General features: G+C 45.9%; 1 protein-coding gene and 1 long non-coding RNA gene across 4 annotated transcripts in view; both read left to right on the forward strand.

Moving 5' to 3' along the window:
- Positions 1–16: 16 nt before the first annotated feature.
- Positions 17–21,117, forward strand: LOC143008567 (uncharacterized). Its single transcript, XR_012964599.1, has 3 exons — positions 17–1,186; positions 18,079–18,345; positions 20,425–21,117. It is a non-coding gene; the product is annotated as an uncharacterized LOC143008567 (long non-coding RNA).
- Positions 21,118–22,594: 1,477 nt separating this feature from the next.
- The window catches only part of LOC143008606 (homeobox protein Meis1), a 65,216-nt gene continuing 64,247 nt past the window's right edge, over positions 22,595–23,563 (forward strand). For all 3 annotated transcript variants that reach the window (XM_076160447.1, XM_076160446.1, XM_076160449.1), the window contains exon 1: positions 22,595–22,986. The gene's annotated coding sequence lies outside the window, so the exon portion shown is untranslated. The remainder of the gene's footprint in view (positions 22,987–23,563) is intronic.

Here is a 23,563-nt window from a genome sequence, read left to right on the forward strand (position 1 = left end):
TCCCCAAAAAAAAAAAACTTACAGTGTTTAATGATTCCAAGGACTCTGGGGTGAGCTCCAACTCTAATCAATGAGCCCCCATCTACGGGGAGCCGGTATCCCTGGTGACGCTGTTGCCAAGACAGTCATGCTTGGCAACCCACGTTCACCGTGGCGATGAGTTCTTGCGAAAATAGTTTTTTTTTCTTTTTTCAATGTTAAGAGAATCTGGCAAGACGCTGCCATTATGTCAAGTTTTCCCCCCGCATTCACCACGTCTGCATATGTGTGTGTGTGTGTGTGAGAGAGAGAGAGAGGGAGAGAGACAGAATTTAAACGTGTAATTTGTTTGTTTGGCTATTTCATATTTAGTTTGCTGCTCTAGCGGTAATATTTACGGTCATGCCAGTGAGGTAATTGTGACTGAAAGCAGAGAGAGAGAGAGAGAGAGAGAGAGGGGAGAGAGAGAGAGAGAGAGAGAGAGAGAGAGAGAGAGAGAGAGAGAGAGAGAGAGCACGAGAGAGAGAGGGGAGGAGACTCTGAAAGCTTTTTTTATAGTTTTAAAACACTACAAGGGCCCAAATTTAGAGCTTAGAAACACAGAGAAGAAGAGTTTCCCTCCCGTCCTCTTCTCATTGATGAAATGTTTCCTCTTCCTCTTCAATTATTCAGTCCGTTTTCATTGGAGAACTCCCAGTGGCGCCCGGTGAGATTTGCATCCTGATTTATTTGTCATATATCCTTTATATCTCTAAATTCTTTATACCTCTCCAGTGGCTCCATGTATCTTTCATGGCCTCCTCAGCAGTGTTTGCAGACCCTGATCCAAACATATCCCTACACACACACACACACACACACACACACACACACACACACACACACACACACACACACACACACACACACACACACACATACACACACAGGAGTGTCACACACACACAGCTGCACCTCGCTTATTTCACCTTGGGTGTGGAGGCAGATGAAAAATGTATCATCGTTGCTGTTAATCACCAAATTTTGTGATGCTGTCCATGTTAAGAGTCGCTGCCACTGCACATCCTGCCTCTTCCTCCTCCTCCTTCTGCCCCTCTCTCTCTCTTTCTCCTGTTTTAGGTGAACTCGGATGAATACTGCTGGAGAGGCATCCTCCCTCTGACCTGGAAAGGCTGTTTGGTTGAGGATGAGTGACTGACACAATCAGGTGAATATGGAAATCACACTTACCCACAAGGCAAGTCGACACACACATCTACACACCAAACGTTTGAACACATCGAGCTGATCACAGAGGGAATTTCAAGAAAGAGGAACTTCATTCATAAAAAATATAACACTACAAAGTGCATACCTCCACCAAGGCAGGAACAAGCCAAATGGGAGTATGCTGACCTAAGGAGAAATAAGACATAAACACTATTTCACATATTTTCATATATTTTCAGAGATTGAAAAAAGTTCCTTGAAGTTTTGAGATAAAAACTCCGCATTTGGTGGAAGCAAAAAACTAAATTTAGACATATTTGTGCTTGTTAAGTTGACATCTTCTTTCATTACTGTTGTATTGGAGGACGTCATCGTCATAGAAACGCAACCCTGGCCCCCTCCAGTCCTATTTGCTGTGTGTCCATAAAGCCCTCTGAAGTGGATCAGTTTGTGATCCCCGCACACGGCGCTCAGCACAGGGATGAAGATAAACATGTCTGTAATGGTGTTAATTTAATTCTCCATTTGACCCTCTTTGTGTTTATTCTCGCCCCCACACACACACACACACACAGAAAGGCAGAAGGAAATCACATCCCCACTGATTCACTCCACAACTATTATTCCCCCTGCGTCCTTCTGTCTGTCTCTGTCGACATGCTGCCACTCTGAGACGTTTCTCCAGCCGCTATCGCGCCACAGACTCGGCCACAAGCTGAAACGTTCGGCACACACGCACACACACACACACACACACACATACACATACATACAACACTCCGGCCTTTTTTACCCCCAGACCAGGAGACAGATTGTGATGTTGGAATGCACCATCGAGCCTTACAACCTCCATCTGCCTGAGCAACAGACATGAAGCCATAGAGAGAGAGAGAGGGAGAGAGAGAGAGAGAGAGAGGGAAAGAATGATGGAGTGGCTATTAAATATACAGCAGGCAGTGAAGAGCAAGTAGGATGTTGTTGTAGCGGTATCAGCACTCTTTCTTTCTTTCTTTCTTTCTTTCTTTCTTTCTTTCTTTCTTTTTTTCTTTCTTTCTTTCTTTCTTTTTTTCTTTCTTTCTTTCTTTCTTTCTTTCTTTCTTTCTTGATGTTCTGAGCAAAACAAAGGGTGAATCAACTCTTTCTTCCTCTTTCTTCCTCTTCTTCCTCTTCTTCCTTGCTCGCTTGGCTGTCAGGCCGCCTACTCAGTCTGTTTTAGATGAAGATGTCGGTGGGAAAGTTGAGGCTATCCTCCATGGTAATTCAGCCATTTACGACGTGGCTCTTTGCGGCGGCGGCGGCGGGTAGGAGCGGCGTCTCTGGCTTGGTGACAGCTCGCTAACACGGCTCCTCTGAGGTGTCTCGGCGACATCCTCTCCCCCGTTTGCCGTCTAATTCACACGTCCCCCAAGTACACTGGGAGAAAAAATAGGAAGGTAAAACATTGTGAAAACATCCACGGATGACAGTCGTATCATAGATGGAGGGTGTGTGTGTGTGTGGGGTGGGGGGGTGGAGGGTTGTATGTCTCTGTGTCCAGATCAGATGGTGGAGAAGAGCTTTTCTCTCTCTCTCTCTCTCTCTCTCGCTCTCTCTCTCTCTCTCTCTCTCTCTCTCTCTCTCTTTCTCTCTCTCTCTCTCTCTCTCTCTCTCTTTTTGTTGGAATCATGCTGAATGAAAACTGGGCTCACTTCATTCCTCCATCAGGAAGGAAGAGAAGCAGCCGGCTGTCACGAAAACACTGTGCATGCTGTGTGTGGCGGGCGGGGGGGGGGGGGGGGGGGGGGGCCTGGTGAGAAGTGGGTGGGGTGGTTTAGGAGTTGGGGGGGCTTGAAGCAGCCTGACTGAAAAAACGTGTTCGGCTATTTTTAATTCATGGGCTACCACCTGGCTAATGGTGTTTTTGGATCTGCCGGCTCCCCCCCAGTAACAGAACTTGTTTCAGATAATCAGGCCTCCACTTGGCGCGCTGAAATTATTCATGCCGTCTGCTTTACGAGCCGCAGATCGTAATATGGGAATATTAAAAGAGTTGGAAAATGTCAGGTGACATTAGGATGCGGTGACAGCAACCCAAACAGCTTGAGAGTGTTAGAGGAGAAAGTCAAGACGGATCAGAGGGGTTTCCTGCTCTCTGAATATGATACAATAATAAGAGAGTGTATCAAAATTAGTATTAACACTTTTACAATAACATGAACCCTTTGAATCTAAACACAATGCTGCTGTTTGTGGAGGTAGAGGTCAAACCTACAAACCGTTCAACGGATTCTGTTAATCTGATCTATCGTCTCCTGAGCTGCTTTATAATAATGTATTCTCATATTTAAAAAAAATTGTTTTCCCTCAGTGGGTCGTAACCATATTGTGATGTCAGCATTACAGGAAACGTTAACATGGTCAGGATGAGCTTACAGTAACCAGCAGGCCGCTGATGTTATCCAGCACATTGATTTCCTCTGACAGCTCCAGCTTAAGATAGCACCGGTCCATAAAAGGCAGATTGACCAAACGCAACATCTTAAGATTAATATGAAATATTGATCAGAGTGGTCGTCTCCACCATCAGCCCTCTAAATGCACAACTGACCCGGACGCTGGCCGCTCCTGTAATGAGCCCAGCAGCAGGAGAGCGAGGCAAAGTGGAAAAGTTTCAATGATGACAACATAGATATGATGAAGGAAATGTGTTTATATTGAAGCTTAATGAAGATTCCATTGATAAATCAGTATAGAAATACAAAAGAAACAATATTTAAGTTGATAGATAGATAGATAGATAGATAGATAGATAGATAGATGAGTCTATAATGAGACAATTGTTTTGCGATCAAAGACACACTCATGTTCATTTCCCCGTTTGATATTTTGTCCAAAACTTTCCTAAAATGATCTTAATAAAGCGCCGCTGATAATCAACCAAGATCGGACATTTTTTATCTAATTTCCCAGTGTGTAAAATCATAATAATGGAGGATGAAGTTATCCGTCTCTGTGATAAGATGTGATTATCACAGCTGTTAGACACAGTGTGTGTCAGAGGAGGCTGCAGCACAGGAGTGAAGTCCCCAACATGTCGGCTCTTCAGGATTAGAAATATCTGAAAGTATAAGTATGAATGTTAAATGAGGTCATAAGGTGAGGAAACGTCTTTTACATCAGCCGAGACCATTTCAACTTTTTTTTACCACAGAAGTGTGACTCATTATGTGTGTGTTTGTGTGTGTGTGTGTGTGTGTGTGTGTGTGTGTGTGTCCACATTGACAAAGGAGCCAGTTGTATTTTAACAAGCTTGTCATCGTCGGGGGAGGAATCAGTGTGTAAGCGTTCTTCCATCAACTGCACACACACACACACACACACACACACACACACACTCTCCTCTGATGAGCCCGGGCGTTTATGCAAAGACGTCGCCCCTTTCAACTTTTTTCCCGCTCCCACGGACTATAACTTTGATGCCATATTAGATGCGATGGAACAAACTTGATACGGGTATTTACCAATAAAGCCTGTGTGCACTTGTGGCTGTGCAGAGTAAGAGGATTAGGTCTGTTTCTCTCTGTCAGGGTTTTGGGGCCAGAGATGCAACTCTTAGCTTTAATTGTTCCGTCGTCTTAAACACAAGAAACCGACTTCAGGCAGCAGATATTACAAAACGACTGAAGGTGAATATGTAGATGTAGAATTAACAATTTTAAGAGAATTTTGGGGCAGGTGAGACCACAGCAAATCCATCTTTCATCTCCTTTTATTAGTAATAGTTAATTTGAGCACTTTTATTACAAATCTTTGCCAAATCACTTCCCGTAAACCTACAGGGAACACTTGCTGAACGGATTCGGGAATATTTGACAACTCAGTGACAAAGAGTAAACAGCTTATTGTGAAAAGTTTATCCTTTCGCTTCAATTCACTGCTATTCTATTCCATTCATCTCTAATCCCTAAATCTCTCAATTGAATCCTGATGCTCATGACAACAAAGTTTCCAATCCACCAAAGTTTGCAATGATCAGAAGTTCATTGTTAACTTAATGTGAATGTAATGTGAAATTCCAACAAACGCCTCTACAAACATCTGTTCTCGCTCCTCATTTGGCTTTGACCTTTGATGTTGTAAACAACATCAGCAGGTTCAGCAGGGACCCGCGGTGCCGCCCCGCTTCCAGGAAGGCCCTCGCCGCTCTGATCCATTATTCAGCAACACGCACAATTAGCCTCTGTCAAGCTATTTTTACACGCTGCCATAAGATACATTCAATGTACAGAAGAATGAGCAACACCCCCAAAACCCCCCGCAACCCCTCACATCACCACTTATTTATTTATCTGCCACTTTAATGCGTTGGAACGGTATCGATGTAGCTCTTATCCCTTCACTTATTCATCAGGGCTTTTGAGGGAGTTTGTTTTAGAGCCCTTGAGCAAGGCATCGTCATGAAAGTTGGTGCCGTCGTCATGTGGGTTTTGCGTAATGATTTGTGCGTGTGTTTGGCGTTCAACAATGAATTGACCTGGAGGACCTGAGCGAGCACTTAGCGTCAAAGTGGGAACGTAAGTACCTGCCACGCTAACGCAGGCTAATCCCCCTCATAAGTACCACGTAAGTAGTTAGTATAGATCGCTGCCCTGCGCCGTGATCTCACCGCTTATTATTCACGATGAGGCGTCGTTAAAAAAAGAACGGGGGAATGAATGTGTGATGGCGAGAGATGGACTAAAGAGCAGACGGAGCCCGAGCTTTCTAAATATCAGAGAGAGGAGGGGAGGCAGGGGGGGGATCTGTTTCACTTCCTGTGTAAACTTAGCGTTTGGTCACGGCTTTGGACCTCAGGCTCTTTCGCTCGTCTTTGTCTCAAACTCCCAACGTTCTTTTTGAAATTTGTTTTATCAGCGGATCATTTTATCTCAACGTTAATTTGATGAAATAGCAATTTAGGAACCCCCCCCCCCCTCCTCCCCCTCTTTGGTACGATCTGCTTTGATATCCTGGAAGTCTAGATTTCTTTGATATGTGCCGTTTGTATATGAGAAAGCTGCTTTATGGTTTCCTGCACGGAGAATCATTTGTTTTAATTAAATGGCAACGTCGGGGAAGTCAGAGCCTGGACTCAATCTCTTGGTTTCCAGGGCGATGAGGCCTGAGTGGCTTGACCCGTTGGATTCTCAGAGCTTCTCAGAGTTTCTCCTCATGCTGTGGTTGAAGTCATAATAAGCTCAGGCTTGTAAAATTCATCCCTTTTCTTTTTTACATGTAGCCTCATTTATCTCCTGCTAATGCAGATCAGACTTACACCTCCTGCATGTCAAACTGTAATTAGAGCCGATGTGCATGCATGTGATCGGCGCTCGGTCGGCTCGACGTGACTAGAGAAGCCGGCAAGCCCTCGTCCAACGCGGGCAAGCGCTACTTTCAAGATGAAAAGATACAACCTGGCTCCGTGTATTAGCAGTAATCATTTAAGATCTCATGCTGCTCCATTAGCATGAAACTAAATACGCCACGTAATTGGCCCTCGTTAACATGAGGTATTCCATAACAAGGTTGTTAGCACATCCCACTTTGACCTCTACATGCAGGTGCACTCATTGCACCAGATCAGGCAGGTAATTAGGCTCCTTTAATGTTGGGTGGAGGGGCTTTGGTGGGGTTCATTAGCCCACCCTCACACTTTTCCACCCCTTTACCCAAAACCTCAGTAGGATCTTTACCCTCTACTTTTATTCTCTGCCTGCTCTCTCTTATCCCCAGCAGCGGTACCCCTGACCCCCCTCGGCCCCCCTGGGACACTGATGTTGCCGTGTGTGTGTGTGTGTGTGTGTATGGGTGCATCCAATGGGGGTGGCTGATCAAAGCCCTGGGGATCCCCCGGGAGGACATTTAAACAAGCGGCGGCCTAAGCCAGGACGTGAACTGAGGTGAGGGGAGAGGGGGCGGGGGGTTATTGTGGCTGCTTCTGACCCAGCAGAGGGGCAGATCTGTCTCTAATCCCCCTAATGAGGGAGGGGGTCTTACCAAGGCTGCCTGCACCTGTAAAGGGTCGTAATGTGGTTAGTATGGTGATAACCGCTGAAAGGTATTGGTTTTCTAATAAAGGCTGTAAGAAGTGTGAGGTGGAAGAATCTGTGGATTTGTAGGAGCAGCTTGAAGTGTATTAAGGATGACAGAAGCATCAGAAACAACAAAGTGGTCTCTCGAGGTGGAAAATATCCTGTGTGTGTGTGTGTGTGTGTGTGTGTGTGTGTGTGTGTGTTTGTGTGTGTGTGTGTGTGTGTGTGCGCAGTCTCTCTATCTGTTGAGTTTGGCTCTCTCTTTGAAATTGCCTGTGCTGGCCGCTGCAGCTCCTATGTGTGTGTCTGTACACTATATGTGTGTGCAAGTGTGAGTGTGTGAGCATTTTCAACCCATTGTGCGTTCGTGTGTGTTCCATGGCGTCAGAGACATGACAGGTGCGAAGACTGATTCAGTCTGGCGGCGGGAGCGTCTGAAAGCGCCAGGGAGCCGACCAGGAGCAAATGATATTCATTGGTCTTAAACGCTCGGGTTGGCCGGCCGGCCTTGTTGCAACCACCAGTGTCATGTTACATTATGACCTGAAGATGACAGGGGATGACACTGCACTGAGAGAGAGAGAGAGAGAGAGAGAGAGGCTCTTCAGTTGAGGCCATTTAAAGCTCTAATACACAGTTTAGATTTGTTATTCTTTGTGTTTTATGGTTGTATTGAACAGTTGCTATATGTTTAATATCTATAAATAACTTCACTATTATTTCCGATTATCTACATTATCTAACAATGTGAAGTTGTGTAATCTAATGGGTTTTTGTAATCTAACCTAAATTACTTAAAATTACATTAAACTTGATTTGTTGGGATTGCAATGCAAACCAACCAACCAACCCCATGTGGGGACACAGCCTGTCAACAGGGGGCGCTGCAGAGCAGATGAGCACTGGCACACTCAGGCTGTGAGAGAATTTTAACACAGCAAAGTCTTTCACTGCTGTTACATATGGAAGTATTTTACATTTAATCTATTTTTAGATTGCCTTTGTATTTGCTGTGTGTGGCTTTTAGCGGGTGTGTCTGTGCTCTCGTCTTTCTCTATGTGTGTGTGTGTGTGTCTCACACAGAGACGAACCAAAACATGGTTTGTGGTCATTTTGAAGCGTCTGGTATCTACTGCATCTCTTTCAGAGCCTAACCTTGGCTTTTATAGCAAAAGATGAAACATATTACATTTTCAGATCTGATTCCTGTTTATGAGGCTGCTGACAGCAGAGTGTGCAGAGTCAACAAAGACCCCCTCTCTCACAGCTTTAAACAGGAGGAACAGGACCCCCTCACACTGTTCCCCTCTTATTCCCACACATCTATGACAGACAACAAACTTGTGACCTCATCAGGCATCAGTTTACATACATTAATGGGACTTTTGTATGCTGAAGTACATTAGCTGTCAGTTATGAGTCTTTTATCTCAGTATTATGATTATTTAAGTTAGATGTATTGATAGGAGTGATTGTGAGTCACAGCATAAGCGCATTCCTACTCACTGTAGTGTGTTGTTCTCATTACAAATACACACATGTGGATCAGGGAGAAAGAGAAATCAAATAGTGAGGCAGAGTTATTGTTGCAAATGAGGAAAACTACACAGCTTTGACTGGGAAACGGAACAAAAACACCCTGTGCGAAAGAAGAGAAATCTTTATAAAAGACAAAACAATGGTGTCAAGCTGAAACAAAGGAGGCGTTTATTGGTTTGTGGCACTGAATGGTAGAGGTTTGATTGTGTGCAGAAGGGAGGGGGAACAGCTGTGTGGCTTTATAAAGGCCAACAACTGAGATTCTCCATTGTCAGTGTGTGCTGTACCTTGGGCACGCAGGCAGTTTCCACAAAGCGCCATTATTCCCTGTCACCTTGCTCATTTGGTCAGATAATGAGGATGTTTTCATAGGCAAGGAAAGCGAGAGAGAATAAGAGAGTCGCAGAATAAAGAAAGTTATTATGGAGCTCAATGTCTAAAGGCAGAATGAATGTGTTTGTCACCACAGTGTGTTTTGTTGTTTGTGCTTCTGCCAATGTTGACAGCTCACTTTCACTCCCGGCCTTGGAGAGACTTTCTACCAAAACTTCTGCTGGAGTCTGTTGGAGAGTAAAAACACAAAGATCTCTGAAAAAGATTCCCTCTCTCCCTCTCTCCCTCTCTCCTTCTCTTCTTCTTTGACTCTGTCAGATTTGACCTCTGCGTCGACCTCTAAATCAGTCAGGTGGATGAGGCGGCGCTGCATCCAGCACCCCGGTATCCCTCTAACGCATTCTGTGCACGTGTAGCACTAGCCGTTAGCCTGAGCATCTCCTCATCGCTGCAGCTGTGCTAACATCTGTGCTCTGCGTCTTGCTCGTTCGCCCCGTTCCCTCCGATAACCCACCTCGCCTCTGATGGGTATGAATAAAGGAGGGAACAATCTGGATACTCTGCTCCACAACCTGCCTCTGGGACCAAACATAGATCAATAATAGATTTTAAAGAAGGACGTTCGCTATAGTTTTCTTTTTGAATCAAGTTTTGTCATTGGAGTCGTCTCCTGGTTAAAGAAGTTAGGCCTGAACTTTTAATACGTTTAAGACGGAAATAATGTTAAACTTCATGTATCTTAGAGGGAAAGGAGACAAAGGGCCCTAATGTTGTTACTTTTTACCACACAAATTGACAATCAATGCGTCTGTGAAGTGCAACACCGGCCAGAGCCACAGGGGGCAGCACAGAGACGAAGACAACAACAGTAAGCGTACAACAATGGTGGAAGGTTCTGAAGAGAAACTCTGTGAGCTTGCCCACATATTTATGATCTTATCACTCACCATGATCTGCTGCGATCTCGGCATCAACGTGACAGTCGCCCCCTTGAGCGTCGCCATGTTTGTTTTGGTTCCCATGGAAGGTTTCCCATGTCTGTCAGCAGGAGATGATCCAGCTTGTATCTGCCTGTAGGTGGGTCCCAGAACCCTGGGAAGTATGTGGACGTGAAAGCCTAGTTTACATTTGTAAATGTATGTATGTTAAGGCCCTCAAACGGTTATAATGTCAGGTTTGAAAGCTATAATGGCTGGAAAGCACCTGGTAAAGTAATCAGATGTACCTATGAAGTAACAGTACAACATACCTAAGTCAGATGTACAACAGTATAGGCATGTGTCCTATTTAAAATCAGCTTGTAGTCTGCTTGGAATGAAGAATGTGTTGTTTGTTTTCAGCGACGGCAGAAACCTCAACGTTTCGCTGTGTAATGTGACATTTGTTCCGATTATTCACTGAAGAATCCTTCCACAGTGGCATCTTGGCTCCGGGTGAGCGGCTGCACAAATTGGCATGTAGGCGGGCCCATGTTAATATGGTGTGAGACTGCTAATGGCTTTATGATTGGATAATTAGAGGAAGGTGGGTAATTAGGGGAGTAGTCAGTCTTGGCTTCCCTGTTGGAGCGAGTATGAGCAGGAAGACTCCCTGCTGGCTCTTGAAGGGTGTTTATGTGTGTGAGCTGGTTAAGTGTGTGTTTTTGGATGTCATTGCTACTGGCGAATAGTATAAATCCTCCACTGTGCCAATTCAGCGCTCCAGACTTTCTAAACCAGGTAACAATGAGGTGAGGAACTCCAGCTTGTGATTTACGGCAGTTGATTGATAAATTCTGAGCCCGCAACATAAGGATGTGACGTGTAACTCCTTGGTTACAGGATTAGAACGTAACAAAAAGGCCTTGCATTGCATTGTAAGTACTTTCTGTGTAATAGTATTTAGTTTCAGTTAACACAATCTGAACCTCATATGTTGTCACAATGTGGATTTAATAATAGATTTTATTGGTGCTCTTGTTATCAAGAGAATCTAACATCAATAATTAAAACATCTCTGTCCAAACTTAGACATAAATTTAGTAAATAGTGAAAATTAACATAGAACTTCAGAATAAAATAATCTTGAATTATTCGTCTTTGATTCCAGATTTGGTAAATCCTCCAGATTGTGTAGCTTCCCTCCTCACACACTGGTCCACCCTGCTGCTTTAAGAGTGTTTTTAATCCTTGAGAAAATGACTGTGAAGCTAACGACTTCTCCCTCCACCCGTCCACCATCTCCAGACATCATTAAAGCTGGGCTATAGCCCCAGGCTGCACATGAACCCCTTCTTCAAACTGTACACTTTATCCATAATTCAGATATCTTCTCTGAATTATTCAAGTAAATAGTGTGGAAAATAATGGAGTTCACTGAATCTTACTTACACATAAAACTATTTTAATGTTGATTTGAATTTTTGAGGCTTTCTGATGTGGCGAGGGAGGGCGGCTAAATGGGACACGTGGCCTCCCTGTGCCTGGGTCCTGATCCGGGTAGGGGGGCCGGATGCGGGTTCTCGTAAATGCATTAACGCAGGCAGAGGGTGGTAAATAAATGATTATTAAAATACACACACACATGTGCACGGGCAGGGAAATTAAACTCAATTTTAGATAAACATTTTTATATCAAGAAATCCTTTTTTTCACCCTTCGCCCATATATCATTTGAATTACACCAGAAATCTGTTCATGTTATTGTTGATCTGTCCCATAAAAAGTTTCCCATCTTCCTTCATACTAAAGCTAATGCAACAAAATGACATGTAAATATTTACTTTTGTGATAACTCTCTCTCTCTCTCTCTCTCTCTCTCTCTCTCTCTCTCTCTCTCTCTTACTCCCTCTCTCTCTCTCCACCCCGCTCTGTCTCCCTTCCTCTCCCTCTCTCTCTCTCTCTCTCTCTCTCTCTGACCCTCTACAGCCTCCCTGTCCACATGTTTAAAGGGAATGTGGAGGGTAAATGTAGCAATGGCCCCTACTTGACACCCTGTTAGAAAAAGGCTGAATTAACATTAGTTGCTTACTTACCATAAGCCTCAGTGCTAAATCATTTACTCCCTTTGGAGTGGGGAAGGCCATGCAAATTTTAACACGGGAAAAGAATCAGAATTCCCCGGATAGGAGAAGGGTGGCTCATGCATAAGTAAAGCATGCAGTGCATGTTAGCACTATAACCTTGCTCAGGGATTTTGCTGGAAGCATGGAGCGCATTACCGAGAGGTTTATACAGTAGCATATAGGCTGTGTGTGTGAGCCTCTATATGGGGGGTGTTTCTGCCTGTTTCTGAGGCAAAACTGTGGAACTTGGGAGGACACACACACACACACACGTACAAAGGCGAATGTCCTTGGGTCATACACATCAACACACTTATCAACACACGTAGTCCCACTGTGTTTACCCACACTCCCAATCCGGACTGCCTTTCTACCTTTGATAACACGCGTTGTGTGTGTGTGTGTGTGTGTGTGCGCACACAGGAACATACGCTATAGGCGCCGCACGTCACTCAAAGCATCTGGTATCATTTCAGTTGAGAAATTTGTCTATGTGGCTCCAGCGCTGGTTAATGTTTTACAATGGAATCAACTGGAACCTTTTCTGAAAACAGCGAGACGTCTATGTTCTCTTATAATCTCCAAACAGGCCAATGAATATATTTACTTTGTAGTGGGTTTAAGTATAATTTTGTGGTACTTTGTAGATAAATGTTGTCCTTTTTTCAATAATTTGCTCCATGACTGATACTTGTTTATCAGCCTGGTTTGAACTTGATGGCACAAGGCCGTTTCCTTCTCTAGAAAGTGACGTCATCTACCCCAGAAATTCCAAGGAAATTCCATTATTTCACTCCAAAAGCTCCAAACTTTGAGATATAAAGTTGTTCATGTTGTTGGATGAAAGCTTTTTCCCCTCAATGTGGCCATATACAGAACATGTTAATGCATTAATAATGGAACACAGGGACCAATCCTCATAATACAGACTGTTTTTTTTTACATTTTCAACTAATATACTTTCACATTAGTAGAAATTGAGTGCAGGACTTTTACTTGAAAAAGAAATGTATTATTCATGCAGACTTGTGTCATAAAAAGCAATAAATATACAAAATGCATGTTCAGATTTGGTCGGCTGGAGATCCAAAAATGGCTCTTGTGGTTTTCATGGGAATCACTGAGCCACACTAGCACGCTTCTTCTTCTTCTTCTTCTTCTTCTTCTTCTTCCCCCCGTTTCTTTGCATTTAACCCGGCCTCTCTGTCGCGGGTCTCCACCGAGGTATAGGAAGAGTGGGAATCCAGGGACGGAGCCACGAGAGGACTGGAGAGGCATATGTGTGTGTGCATGTGGTGTGTGTGGGAGGAGTGAGGGATGGAATGACTGGGGTGTAAAGAGCGGCGGAGCGAAGGGAGCAAAAGATGGCAGCAAGGTGGAGAGGAATGAGACCCAGACGTGAGAACTAATTTGACACATTTACCCAGAATTCCAGTACCGTCTGCCACTATCAACACATTTACCCTCTTTGTCTTGTTATCGAGGGAGATGAGGCTTCGGAGGTCTCACATAGGTCTGGCAGATCAAAGAAGGTGCTTCTCCAATAGAGGCAGTCGTCCAAATGCTCCATTCCTCTGTCTCTCTCCTTCTCTCTCTCTGTTCACACGGGCGGGAGAGGAAAGAGAGATATGACTAAAGAAAAGTGAGACTGACAGTCATTTTCCTGTACTGGGTTGGGGGTGAAATGTGAGCACATTGTATTTCACCATATTGGAAGCATATGAGACTGTGCTTGGTGTCTGGCTGCAGTCTGTTTAACTGGCTGCACGTCTGACTTTTTTTGAACCCACAAAACTGCATCTGGGCCTTGAAAGTCTCATTCAAAGGATCTGTGACGCGTTTGTGCAATTTGTATTTATTATTACCGACTTTAGCTGCAGTTTTTAAAGTTTTAAAGCGCAATTATGGGGATGCCCGTCTCCTGGACTGGACCTGTGGACTGACTTTGGTGTAGTCTGCTGGGTTTGCAGACTTTTGTTTGCGATCCAAAGCTACAATCTCTAACTTCAGGCTGCAAAGTTTCTGCTTGTTTCTGTTCCAACACAATTTTAACTTTGGAATAGTGGCTCCACTGGAAAATCTCGAAGCACAATATACTTGCATGGGTTAGGGCCAGAGGGAGGCATCAGAGGTGGACACTTTGCCTTGGGGGGGCCTTGAACAAAGAACAGAAAAAGAGCCGTAGTCACTGCGTGTTGAGCCTGGAGAGGCTTCGGTTTCAAAAGAAGTATGCTGGGACCCTAGAAGTAATTAAAATGAAGAATTGCTCCTTTTGGGATGCTAAATGTTGTGTTGTTTGGTTGAATATAAGCACTTTAGGTAGGAAAAACAGCCTGGAAACCTCTGAGCTGCTGACGGATTTCATGACTGATTGCATCCGGACTGAAACTGGAGGGGTTTTGTCGCTCTAACTGCTCTGTTCTCTCCAGCTCAGCCTCCCATTACCAACCTTTGTCTCCTTTAATGAGATATTCTCTGTGAAATGTTAATTACTAAACACGGGGCCGAGTGGCTTTCAGTAGTGACCCCATTCTGATTCAACTTAATAACAATTACTGTAGTTCCCTGCAAAAGTGGGTTAAGAGGAAATTAGGTTGTGATGTGGAACGACAAGCAACTCCACCGCCGAGACAAAGGGAATAAAAGCTCAAGTCCAAGTCACAAGTCGCAATCACTGTCCAAACTTCAGGTTGGAATCACACAACATGAGACGCCGCGGTGATTCTGCTGGGCTTCGTTGTGAATAACAGGAATTGTTCAACCCACAGACCCACGAGCTGCCTGCTCCCTTTGTACCCCTGCCAGCTGGCATCTGGTGCCGCCCACAATATTATTCACCCCCAGCCTCCTCCATCAACCCCCCAAACACACACACACACACACACACACACACACACACACACACACACACACACACACCCAAACACGCACACACACCACACACACTCACACACACACTTTTATCACTTATTTACCTTACTTGTCACAAATCACCTTCCAGATGTGTCCACATGTCCCACTCCACTTCCAACCTGAGTTTAGATGACACTTGGCTTTTATCACATCCACACACACACACACACACACACACACACACAAACACACACACACACACACACACACACACACACACACACACACACACACACACACACACACACACACACACACACACAGTTAAGCATGTGCGTTAATTTAACACATCTCCAGACGGCCCCGCCCCCCAATCCAAAGTTTTCCAAATGATCTCATCAGATTAGACCCAGATTGCTCCTTATTACAGCTCTGCTACTTATTCAGTAATTTAGCGTTGTGTGTGTATGTGTGTGTGTGTGGGGGGGTGGGGTAAATTGCCGCCCCCTGCTTGACGGACATTTTCAGAGGTGACATTTTGCCACATTGGGGGTCATTAGGGCTAAACGCTCCCCTCTGACTGGAGTTAGTGACGGGAGTCTTCATGTTGTAGCGAGCGAGGACGGGTCAGTCTGAGCTGAATGCTGTTGCTGTTGCTGCTGTTGCTGCGGAGACCAAAAAATGCATTAATGCTCGTCCGTCCTGCGGCTTTATGGATTTCTTTGTCTCTTAATCACAGCGCAGGAGACGCACCTGCACACACTCCACACACACACAACTTGAATTATTTAGATTATTTGGAGATTTATGTTTAATTTGCATTTTATATTTGCAGTTGAGACATTGGAACAGTTATATGTAGAAAAAGGGTGTGTGTGTGAGAAGGAAACAACAATATACAGTATATGTGTGTGTGGTTGTGGGTTAGAGTAAGAGAGACTATTAGTTTCTGTTTCAGCAAATGAAGTATTGTGTGTTTGTTCATGGTGAGTCTTCCTCTCTGCCTCCATGTTGAGTGTTTCCTCCGCCTGTACCTCTGCTGCTGTGAGGTGCACCAGCTAATGGCATCCAGCAAAGGCTTTATGTTATGCTAATGTGAAAATGCATCAATAATCCCTGCTGAGTTATGAACTGGCCGTGATTATGGCCCCGCACCACTGCAGGGAAATCTGTTTGAGGCAGTAAAATATGAAACCATGACATTATAGAGACGTAAGGCCGTTAAAAAGTAAAACCAGCTGACAAAGATGAAAATAATCTGGAAACAGTGAGAGCAGAAATATGGATTATTAACAAATGAAGAACGTTTCTCTTTGTGTTTCTCCTGATATGGAAAAGTCTGTCTGTAACACACTGATGACAACAACAGCTTCAGCTTCAGTCATCACACAGGAGCGACGTCATTCCTTTTTGCATGCTTTGACATCAAAATTGGACTTTACAAATCTCACTTTTGTAATTTCATAAGCAGAAATCCTCGCGTTGCCTTTACCTGGAAGAATTAAAAATAACTCGGCAGCAGTGGAATTCCGCTGGACTCTACAGTTTACAGCATAATCGGTTCATTTTAAATACGTTTCCCAGCATAATTAGACGTTTTAAAAGTGAAAGCATCTTTACCTAAAGCAGTTTTTCACTCCAGAGAATCTCATTATGCTCTGATTCAGAAAAACAGAGAGGTTGGAGAGTAACGGCTTTGATCACATGGGGTTCTGTACAGAGAGAGAGAGAGAGAGAGAGAGAGAGAGAGAGAGAGAGAGAGAGTCATCCTCCACGCCGATTAGCTGGGCCCAGACATTAGTAAAAGCAAAACAGCAGCATTACGGCCATGATGATGACCAATTTCGAGACCCTGGAGGACCTCAGCTGTGTCCGGGGGCCAGAGAGTATTGGCCCTTGATGAGCTAAACCGAGCCTATTTACCCATGAGCCTCCTCTCCAGCCTGTAGCAGCGCGGCCACGAGCAAACACACATATGCATAATGGAAAAATAATGGAATCTTCTAATAATTTGTTTGGGCCGGGGAGGTAAGCAGAGGGGCGGCGAGCTCTAAATGACATGCCCCTGTGGCCTAACACCATTAGAATTTAAACTATCAACCCCCCCCCCCCCCCCCCTTCTCCTCCTTTTTCTTCTTCTTCTGGGGGTGGAGATGAAATATTGAGATTGGCGCCGTGGCTTTTTCTTTTTTTTTGCCGTCTCCCCGCGACATTCCCTCACTCTGACACTTGTCTGCCAATCAAAGTGACGGACAGCTAACACGAGGGGAACAAAGAGCAGGTCCGCTGAGCCGGTTTGTTTGAGTCGGTGCGGTGGGAAGAGTGAGGCAGAGTGACGCCTCCCTGCTGGCAGAGAGGCGTCACTCTCATCACTTCATGTTTGGAGGAATATTTGGCTGTAAATGTTGGTAAATAAAGTCCACATCTACGGCTAATTATCATTCTGACAGTAATTGGATTCATCTGATCAGACTGTTGTGTAACACAGAGACAGAGGTGTGTTGGTCTCTCTCTCTCTCTCTCTCTCTCTCTCTCTCTCTCTCTCTCTCTCTCTCTCTCTCTCTCTCTCTCTCTCTCTCTCTCTCTCTCTCTCTCTCTCTCTCTCTCTCTCTCTCTCTCTCTCTGTATGTGTGTGTGTTTGGCACAGAAGCAGAAGCTCATGATTATTTGAATATTTTTCTCATGAATAATACAAAATATCGCTGGCTGGTCAGGACTCTGTGTGTGTGTGTGTGTGTGTGTGTGTGTGTGTGTGTGTGTGTGTGTGTGTGTGTGTGTGTGTGTGTGTGTGTGTGTGTGTGCGTGCGTGCGTGCGTGTGTGCGTGTGCGGGTGCGGGTGCACGTGCACACATGTGTGTGATGGGAGAATGAACCTTATGTCGGTGCACGACTGTCGTAAGTGTGTGTACATGTGAACCTCATGATGGAGGAAGAATGGCTGTATGCGTTGATCTCTCGCTCCACTTGTGTGTATTTGATGCATGGCTGTGTGTTCTCTCTCTCTCTCACTGTGTGTGTGTGTGTGTGTGTGTGTGTGTGTGTGTGTGTGTGTGTGTGTGTGTGTGTGTAAAGGTGAAAAGGTTGCCAGCCTCCGCTCTCAGGGGCTCCAGACTGCCAGTGAACATATGTTCGTCTCTGTGATCTCTGGGCCTGGCAGCCATGACGGCTCGCTGGTGTTTGTGTCCCCTCTGACTCTGTCGCTGCCGGGAGGGCGAACGCTTGGATGTGGAGTCTGAATGAAGACGAGGAGCTGCTGCATAGACGAGGTGGACGGATGCTCTCGGCCCAATGGTGGACGTCTTCATACGGACCCAGGACAGAAACCACAGGACACATCAGGTGAGACTTTAACAATAAGTAGCAGACAAATTGTGGTCTATAGGGGGCAGAATCACAAAGGCAAGAGAGGAACAAACAATCTAACATAAGCAACATAATTGCCACTAAAATGACCTGAACAGTGGTGAAGTTAGTTTAGACTTGTAAAGTAATAAAGTGATGTGTCCCTCTGATCACACACAGGCTCTGATACTTTCATTCCTATTTGACCAATAAGGCCTCTTGAATGTTAACAGTTAATCCAGATTTAATGCACTTTGTGAATATTGTGCCAGCAGAGGGGGCTGGGTAATTGCTATTGTCCATGACGTCCTGCAGCTCGCTATGCAAACATTCCCCTCACAGTCCAAACCGGTCCTCAACCAGCGGCACTAAAAAAAGACACAAATCTCCAAAGAGGCGCTGAACTTCAGCTCAAAGGATTATTTCCCCTCCAGTGTGGCTTAGTTCAGTGTTTGTGTGGTAGTTTGTAATCAGTGCAGTTTGCTGCTCTCATATGAGCTCTGATGTGAGTCAGATACAAGCTCTCCTCTGGCCAGAGCGCCTGCCAAGCTGAGGCCCTCGCCCACTTCACAGAGCGGCTGGGATAGAGACGTCCAAAGTCGTGTCACATTTGTGCACGCTTGGCATACAGGTCAGAAAGGAAGGAAGGGAGGAAAACATGGAGCTGGAGAGAGAGAGAGAGAGGGGAAGAGAAAGAGAGAGAGGAAGAGAAAGTGAGGTACGGCCTGAGGAGAAGGAGAGAGAGCTGTTCCTCATTCATCTGATTCTAATTTGGATGTAAATTGCAGGCTGATGTCACAGCGAGGAGGCATCTTGCCGAGTAATCACGGCGGAATCCAGCAGAATGGAACCAGAGGGTGAAAACACCCCACTGCTGGACAGGTGCAGGACAGAGCCGCTACATAGAGCAGCTCTGTGCAGGACAGAGCTACTCAGTAGAGCTGTTGCAGGACGCCGTACACGCCGCCGGACGGTGCGAGCTGATCGGCCTCTCCAGTTCAGACTGAAACTTCAGGCCCGAAGCAGCTGTTACTGCCAGCTCCCGCTTTCCTTGTCTTACACACTCACACACACACACACACACACATCCTCACACTCATTCCCACTCTATCCACTCGTCCACGCTCTCCCCCCTCTGTTTTCCACCCTTCACAGCAGCACCGCCCTCCTCCTCCACCCACATCGACCCACTTCTGGGCGAAGAGCCACCGCGCGGCTCAGACATCACAACATCTGCTGCTGATAACTTTCACGTCCCGCAGTCGCGTTCATTAACAAATAACGAGCGGCGGCCGGTTTATTTGCAGCTCTAAGGCGAAAAAAATTTGACGACTAATTGTTTACCTCTCGTAAAGCAGTTAGCTCCTACTGTAACACACACACACACACACATACACACACACACGCTCCTCGACAGCCCTGTACCCATCCGATGATGTCAGAGGTGCTTGCTGGGTCGGGGTTGGGGTCTGCGTACGGATAATTGACTGCCGGAGCCCCCCGGTAATCCCTCTGTTCAGGCTGAGGCCCGCTGGGGCCAAATGAAAGATGTAACAGGATCCTCTGCAGGCCTGCTTCCCCCTGCAGGGTTACAGATTAACACTCGTGTCATATTCGCTTCTCTTTGCCAGAATTTGTCACATCTGCCTAACAAGGCTGAACATTTCACAAATTCAAGACCTCAGATATCCACAGAGATCAACGCCCGGGAAGCTTGAGGGGCAAATCCGCTTCGATTTGGGGTAAAAATAGCTCAGATATCAGTTTTATGTATGGGTTTAAGTGTTTTGCCCATATAAGTCAATAAAATGGACAATAAATTCCAGACGTCTTCATTTCTGCTCTGGCTGTAATCGTCACATCAAAGCAGTTGGAGTTGTGAAAACTTTTTGTCGTGGCCCTCCAATGTTTTCAGTCTGTCTCCATGTGCTCATATTTGCTTCCTGAGATATGCAGGCTTGTGGTTGAACACTATTCAGTGTACTGACGACCCAAACAGCAACCGTCACAACCCAAACGCTTCCCTCCTGCGTCTGACTTCTTTTTCCAGGTCTGCTTCTCTTTTTGTTTTGCCAGCGAGCGAGCAAGCAAGCGAGAGCCTGCAGCATCATTTCCCTCAGGCTGATGACGTCTGTGGAAAAACAGAACAACAGCACGGTGGAGAGACGGCGGAGAGACGGCGGCTGACGGCGTGTCTTACCCGGAGAAAACAGGGCCGAGTTCCTCCCAACGTCACGTCACGAGGTTGAATACGCAGAACGGATTAGCGTGACCTCCACACTGTCAGTCAGTCAGTCAGTCAGTCAGTCAGTCAGTCAGGGGTTTGTGTGAGGACGTGGGTCTGGCTGCTCCACGCTGTGCATGCCACTTGTTTGAGTGGTGTACACACACACATACGCAGGCAGGCATGCATGAAGAGAAATATAAAAGAGCGAGAGAGAGAGAGAGAGAGAGCGAGAGACACTAGACTGCCAGCAGCCTCTGCCAACAGTTTTGGGGCCAGAGAAGCAGCCAGCTTTGACCAGTTTCAGTGGTAGTAGTGACAGACTGAGTGAGCTGTGGCTTCTGAGTAGAAATACAGTCTGTTGCAGTTTGGCAAACCCCTGGACCCCTGTGTGTGTGTGTGTGTGTGTGTGTGTGTGTGTGTGTGTGTGTGTGTGTGTGTGTGTGTGTGTGTGTGTGTGTGTGTGCTTTTATGTATATGTGTGTGTGTGTGTGTGTGTAGACTCCCCAGTGCTGGAGAGGCTTCAGAGAAAAGAGTGAAGTGTGTGTGTATGTGTGTGTGTGTGTTGTCGGTGCAGGGCCACAGTAGTCTGGCAAAGCAGACAAGTATACGTGCACATAGGGGCTCATTGGTGGGAAAACTATAACACACACACACACACACACACACACACACACACACACACACACACACACACACACACAGTCAGGAGTCAGCTGTCTCCCCCTGCTTCTCAGCTCATTAAACCAAATCCCAGGGACCGGACTGAAGAATTTAAATGAGGACCCCCTCGTTTGAAGTTCTGCCCTTCTTCTTCTTCTTCTCCTCTCAGTTCACTGTAGCAGTATTTTCCCTCGTAGCCTCTAACAGGTAAAGGCCGCCACCCGTTTGACACCGGCCCGGCCTGTGAGACGGCACCTTCGGGTGTCACACCAGCATCGACCCAAGAAGGAAAGAAAGACGCTGGCCACTGGCGGCCCCTTTCACACACAGACTCTGACCTTGGGGAGGGGAACTGAGTGGAAAAGCCTGAAATCGTATACGTGTAAATCCGACAAAAATCCCGCCCGACGCCCCCTGCTCCCGCCGCCCGACACCCCCCCACCCGAGTTTGTCTGCTGCTCCTTGTAGCACCAGCCAGTCCCCACGGAAACCGGATAACAGCGCTGTTTAGAGGAGCTCATGATTCATCTAGGCTCACGGGGGGCTCGGGGTCTCCAGAAGGCAACAGTAACCAGAGAGAAGTCGGGAAGAGACGCAGCAGCTTAGAGACGCTCATGAGGACTTACAGTATTTGATTTGCAAGAACAGAGACTGATCCTCTGTTATTTACCTCAACGCCACGGGAAACACACATCAACCATTAAGTTTCCTCATCCTTCAGGTGACAGGAAGCCAAACTCAGCGTCCTCACCTTCACTCCAGACACACAGAGACGAGCTCATATCGACGAAGACGATCAGGACGAATGTACTTAACGACTCTGTGTGTTTCAAAGATTTCGCTTGAAGTTTTCTCTCTGCTTTCCGATAGTTTGAACAGCTGCGAAAGCCATCGGAGACAATTGCGAAACGTCTCATGTCTCGATAAAACTATTTCACTCAAAGACATAAGCGAGTCAGCGAGTACAGAATCTGCGTCTCTATTTGAACTTCATATGAGGAGCCTCTGGTGACCTCTGACCCCAACCAAGCATTCTTCCTTTGTTTTTAACAGTTTTGCCAAAAGAAAATACAGTTCTGGACGAGCTTCTCCCTCTCCTCTCTAACCCCCCCCCCCCCAACACACACACACACACACACCCGCCCCCCTCCATCCAGCAGCCCCTCGCTCTCTGTATCAGCTTCTTCTTCTTTTTTTTGTCAGGGATTTGCCTCCTCAATCCCACAAATCAACAGAGGATAGATGCCTATTGTGTGTAATCAAAGCACTTCCTCCTGAGGTAATCCCTCAATTTGAGCAGGAAGAAAAGCCCAGTAAAGAGGAGGGGGGGGTGTTCTGGATCAATCCCTATGAAGGGCCCATATTATACACTCTCATTTAGATTTCACCAAAGAGACGCAGCAAACCCCCCTCTCCCCCCATTCACACACACACACCACCTTCATTTCATTCACCATCCACCTCTGACTGATCTCCATTTCTGTTTGTGTTTATCTTTATCTCACTTCTCTTTTCTCTCTTTATTAATCTGTTTTCCCGTCGTCGTTGTCGTTGTCGTCGTGTGTCCTGGCCCGGCGGCTGCTGAGCACGTGTCAGCTCTTTCAGCGCCGCTCGTTGTTTACGGGGGGCTTGATTGACTTGTAGCTGCCGATGAAACGTCAACGTGGATGTTTCAGTCAAGACTGACACACAAAGACTCACTGAGCCTGATTGGGGCGTCTGCGTGCTGGAGATGTAAACACGATTGTCAGGTGAGCTGCGTCCCAATCGCTCTCTCTCTCTCTCTCTCTCTCTCTCTCTCTCTCTCTCTCTCTCTCTCTCTCTCTCTCTCTCTCTCTCTCTCTCTCTCTCTCCCCGCGTGTCAGCCGGGTCATTCACGCTCAGGCGGGTCGACCGGGATTCTGCATTTCCTCCATTGTCGCGCCTGTTTTCTTCCTTTCACAACAAATGACAGATAGATGACAGATTGTAGATTATAGACAGAGAGAGTCGCATCCCAGCTGTCATCAACCTATTCAGGGAAATATTGTGACTTTCTCCATTCAGTATTTAAAAGTATCTGATGCCGTCGAGAAACACAATTATCCTGTCAGCGCCAAAGCTTAAAGGCAAATGATGCGTTAAATCTGCGGTCCTGAGGTGATGTCATCGTCTATAAATAGGCCTTATGCTTGTTAATATGCTTTCCACATTGTCTTGAAACATAAAAAAGTTTTAATGGAGAAGTTTGAAGTCCAATAGAGAATCCTGTGTAAAAACATTGAGGCAGATCTGTCGTCATAGTTACATTTCTAACTTATGATATGTTAGATTCAAGCCTTTTATATG

The sequence above is a fragment of the Genypterus blacodes genome, unplaced genomic scaffold (genome assembly GCF_046128005.1).
Source record: "Genypterus blacodes isolate CSIRO-AG114 ecotype Tasmania unplaced genomic scaffold, CSIRO-AGI_Gbla_v1 ptg000105l_1, whole genome shotgun sequence".
In the NCBI taxonomy this organism is placed as follows: Eukaryota; Metazoa; Chordata; class Actinopteri; order Ophidiiformes; family Ophidiidae; genus Genypterus; species Genypterus blacodes.